Genomic DNA, 5,621 nt, shown 5'->3' on the forward strand with positions numbered 1-5,621 from the left:
CCGCCTCCGTTTCTCGACGGTCGATACGTCGGCCTTCGACGTTGGATCGTGAAATTTTAACGAATAATTCTAGCGTAATTTCAAGAGGGTAAACTTGACTACGTTTGAAAGAATATCTCAAACCTGATTAAACATGCATCCGGTTCACGTTGAACGTGAAACGACACGAGGGCGTAGATTCTAAGTTAGTGACGCGGGCTTAAACGTTGTTTCCCTGCTAGTTGAATCGCAGCAGTTTTTCATATCTCCATTTTAACTTTTAACTGTCTCGGAAAAAATTGTGGATCTGCATAAACGTTCACAGTTTACTCCTGACGATGCGGTGACATTTTTCACGTATAATCTTAGCGAGAGCGACGGCGCGCTGTGGTTATATGTATGTATAACTCGTTTTCGAGTCGTCAGGCGGAAAAACGCGGAGAAAGTTTTCGTTTCGAATTAGTGAAGCCAATCTTGCGCCCAGGCAACGTCCTCGGTCCCGTTCCCTGCGGCGCTGTTAACAAAGTGGGAAATGAGTTTTGCAGCGCACAATGAAGCCGGGACATGCGCCACTTCCGAACTTTCAGATTAATCGGGCTTTCGGCCAAATAACATTTATTCTATTATCGAGCAGGTATTTGTAATTCAAATGATTTCCCGCCGCGGCACCGCCGCCGCCGCCACCGCGTTGAACAGGTGATTCTATCAGCGCTACCGCATAAAATCGAAGCGTCGTCGTCCTGTTTTCTACCCTTGCACCGTCACGTCACGGAAGTTAACGTGTATTGAGCAAACTTATTTAACGTTAATCAGGAATTGCATAAAACACCTACACATACGACTCGGTCGAGAGTGCAACGACCGCAGCACCTTTCAATAAATTCGATTCATGCATGGCTACAAAAACCATTAAGCAAAGTTTACCCTTTATCTCGCGTTGTCAGAATAATTTATTGTCACGCTCGTTCTCTCTCGTTTTCATAACTGTTGCAATCAACCAATTGCCTTTTTAAAAAGAAAGTATTTGCAATTAATTTATGATTTACATTTACTTTAAATTACCTTGTACCCTTTTTATTATCGTAAACTCGTTGAGTAAGAATTCTTGTGCAGGCTGCGCAGTTCGTAGTTAAAAAAGTCTTAAACATAGTTACCACGATTATCCTGTATACGTAACGAGTGCCGAGTTCCCCGTATTGGACTTCATCAAAATTTCAATCACGAAACTCCGCGGTAAAGCATAGTTCGCACAAGAGTTTGTCTTTAAAGGTGCTTTGCCTTTAATCGAACGACCACGGTACGCGAGAACGTGGCTCTGGTCCGTGACAAACGTATCTTCAACTTAAAGAAAAAGTGGAAGACTTGTAACAGTTTGAAACTTTAAACTCCCCGTAGTTTAAGTTCTCTGGTCTCGCACTGTTATAAAAATTACAGACAGGACGGGTTCTTCGCTAAAACATAATCCTGTACCGTTCAAAGATCATTTGTACTATTCACCGACTGCATGTACCGATAGAACGCTGTTCGCGAAATATAAAATATAAGAAAGCTTGTGCTTTGTACGACACATTAAAGAATTTCGTGAACGTAATTAAATTACATCAGATTTACTTTTCTAATTTTATCTTTTAAGTCTCAATGTAGTTCTGTTACATTTATTGTAAAGGAGAAGTAATCAAGAATGGGAAAAAGAGTGGGGGTTTACGATACTAAAATAATGGCTCGATATGAATATATCTATTGATAACGTCGGTATCAGAGATCGATCGTCTAGTAGCTCGTGACAGTTTTATCAGCGCGCAACAAGAGGGTAGTCACTCGGGTTTGGTTTGTCATAGGAAAGTGGTTGAATGGCCATCCACGTTCTTCCTTTTATTCTACCCTCAGTTTCCTATTCTTGTCAGCAATTTCCTGATCCTTTCCACCGCTCGCTCTTCTCGTTATTCAGCCTTCTGATTTGTTTCTCTCCATGTTCGCCGGTCCTCGATCTTCCTCTCGTTTCTCCTCTGAGACAGACGCCGATCCGATATTACATTAGATCGTACTACCGTCCCCTCTTTGTTTAATGAAATATAACTCAGAAGTAAAAAAATGGATCCAATAAACTCTGACCTTGTTGAATAGAGATACCTATTTCGATATTTATACTGACATTGACATCAGATAACGCTACGATAAATCAGGAACTCTCGTCGAAGAGGGAATAGCGAGGCCGGTCGGGAGTAAAGACTATTTGAGCGTGTGATCTGCATCTTGGACACAATTCCATGATTCGGAACGCCGCTCGTTAGAGCTTCATAACTGTTCGAAATTAAGGATTCGTCCCAGCTTTGGGACGCGTCTCATTATTCCCGATACGGTCGCATTCGTCCGGAACGTCCCATCCCTTCCTGCCTCTCCCCCCCTCCCCTCCTTCTTCCGAGAGCGACTCTTTTACCTCAAATGAGATCCAACTGGAAATTACGTCATTCGTTGCTGGAAAATCCCACCTGGATCAGTTCGTCCGTCAAGGAGAGATCTTCTCCAAAGTTCCAATTACAGCAACGTCGCGGAAGAGTTGTGATGGGCATGCGCCCTCGGCTATGAAACCGGAGAGTTTCCCTGGTGATTATTACCGACTTGTAGAGAAAGATCTGTACCCCGGGAAACTTTCGACAACGACGAATTGACGGACGAGGTATGTGTACAATGGATCTCCGAATGGATCCTACGGTATATACTGCATAATTACATGAAGTTCATCGAAATCCATGAAAATTCTGTAAACTACGTAAGTACATAATGTACGTACGTCTTGAAGGTTCCTCATTGAAATTTCCTGAGAGCAGAACGGGTTCTTTGTTTAGTATCTAAATTCATTAATTTATTGCTTATGAATATGCACAACGTATTTTCAAGCGGAAGTTTGCAAATAATTTGCATTCAACTTCTATGGGCTTTTCTAAGGTATAATTTGTTCGCATCCGTTTACTACGATGAACAGCGCATCGAGACAGTGTATTTCATTTTACAATGTATAAGCGGATATTATCTTGAAATGGTATAAATTAAGTATAACATTTAATTAAAGAGATATTCTCTTAATCGTTTTAATCGAATGAAGACCCTGAGTATGTGTCTATGTAATATACAACTTTCTGTTCTACAGAAACTATGAAATGTTACATATATATACTGTTAATTCAATTTTAGCTAAAACGTAACATAGGCCCTTATTCAGGGTTTCCACTCAATTATTGATCCTAATTGCCATTGTGTGGACTAATGGGAGATTACTCAAAGCTAGATTGCTTCCGAAATGCTTTACATTAAGCTAATAACTGACAACTGATAATCCTCTCGTCAGTTCAACTGATCCCTCATAAAATTAAGATATGCATCTTCGATATTAAATGTTATAGTTAAAGCACTGAAAAGAGATAGTTAATAAACAATTATCAATAATTAGTTACGAACAGTATATTAATTACAACCGTCTTGTCTAACTGAATTTATAACAAATTAATAAATTTCTTTACTTAGGCACATTACCAATATTTTAGAAATTGTATAATATTTTTCACTTTAATCATTTGCACGATATCTGAATAAAAACTTAATATTCTGAAAATGTTTGAAACGAACGGTTCGATCGTTCGGTAAAAGAGCAATAAATTTTATTTCCAATCACGCCGTATCACGGATAAATTTTAATCCCGTTTCGATTAAGGGATATCCATCGAAAGCTCGTGTTATTAAGCAGTCAGGCAACCTGAAAAAGCACCGGTAACGTTTACAAGTATAACTAATAATTGGTTGACAATAAGGACCGTAAATGGAATTAATAACAATAATTGGTCCAGCCCGTAGAAAGAATACCCATTATATCCTATTGTCCCGATTTAACTGGTTGTAAAACCAGCGATACCCGCTTATCATTGATTGTAAAACATTTATCGTCGTCGTCAATATTTTTATTTCTTAAGAATCGTTCATTAAATTAATTTATCTTTTCATGTACAATGAAAATTAGCATTTTCTATCGTTCATATTTTTTCTGTCCCGCGCAATCGATATTTGAAATAAAATTTAAAAAATAATTGTTTGAATAAAGAGAATTTTTATATACCACGTTTTTAAATAATCACAAAATGCTTGTAAGATTTAAACCGAAAAACGTGGAGCGTACTATTCGTCCATCAATTATCTATTGCATGCGTCCCACGTTTTACGTTTTAAATTTTACAAGTATTTTATAATTATTTTATACTTTCCAGTTCGCTTCAAAAACGTGGTATATTAAAAATTCTATTTTATTTAAATAATTTTTTCCAGTTTTTTAGTAGCGCATTTCTATTCAGTTCTGAGCCATGTTTAAAGTTTCAAATCTTATCGGGAAGCTAGTTTAAAATAAATTGCAAAATTTGTACCGAACAGACAGACAAGAAAATATATGCAGTTATTTGATAGTAGTGCACCAGCAACTGCATGTTCAATTTTTTCACTCGCCTCATTCTCTTTTTTAGACAAACCGTAAAACAAGATACTGTTCAATTACTGTATTTCGAAAAAAAAGAGAATTTTTTTAATTGGCAGTTAACGCTAGAAGTGCTCAGTAGAGAGAATGATATTTTTCCAATTAAATGCACGCGAAATAGTGTCACGCCAATTCTCATAGAAATTAAACGTATCGCACGTTCTGTATACAAATTTCAGGTAAATGTATCGAGAAAATATGAGTAAATATGTAAATTGGGAGAGAAAAGTGGCGATGCTTTGATGGTTTAATTCATAGTGGATTTTGAAAATAGAATAATCCTCTGTAGAACAATTTTATTATTATTTGCACGTTCCACCGTTAGAATTTATTTCACGTTTACGGGATGAAATCCACCTTGACAATTTCCGATATCTGTTAGATTACTATAATTACGATCGCAGACCTCGACCAGCACGTGGTTACGCTCTCGCCAAAGTTAGCAACGTCGGTCACCGATAATCGACTGGTCATAAATGAAGAGTTCGATATCGGTCGCTGACGCGGCGATGAGCGAATTAAAGACTGATGGGGCAAGTAAGAGCAAAACGAAGACATACTCCACGAACGTACCGGGTCAATGGAAAACGTTCGTCAGACGGAATCTATCTGTCTAGTTACGTATACAGGTATACAGTTGTGCACATACATATGTATGCATCTACCACGGATTAATTCGAGATTAAGCGAGAATTCAGTCGGTTGGAAATGAATCGTTTCGTTTCGGGCTGAATTTTTTGCCTCCAGCCGCCTTGGCAAACTTCAATTAAACTCGCTGGCTTTGTTTGAACAACCTGAACGTCATAACAAGTATGCGGGCTGGAAATATGTGTGTACACTGTTAAATATCAATCGACGCAACAAAGATTGTCGTGCTCCACCAGTTTTGACTATTTCGCGACCAACTAAGGTCTGTGTATGTAGCTATTAGCTATAGTTGTCAAATACAATAAAAGGTCCTATGAAATTTCATTCTAACTCCACTCGTTAAGAAGTATTTAACGATGGACAAAATAATTAATCGATTACTCCTCAAGTATTCGAGATAGAAGAAAATTGTATAAAGAAAATTTTTCCATAATTTTGCTAAGGAATACTTCAGATTTCTCGAGATTTTCATTTATAG

The sequence above is a fragment of the Ceratina calcarata genome, unplaced genomic scaffold, assembly GCF_001652005.2.
Source record: "Ceratina calcarata isolate Rehan_Ccalc_2016 unplaced genomic scaffold, ASM165200v1 scaffold329.2, whole genome shotgun sequence".
NCBI lineage: Eukaryota > Metazoa > Arthropoda > Insecta > Hymenoptera > Apidae > Ceratina > Ceratina calcarata.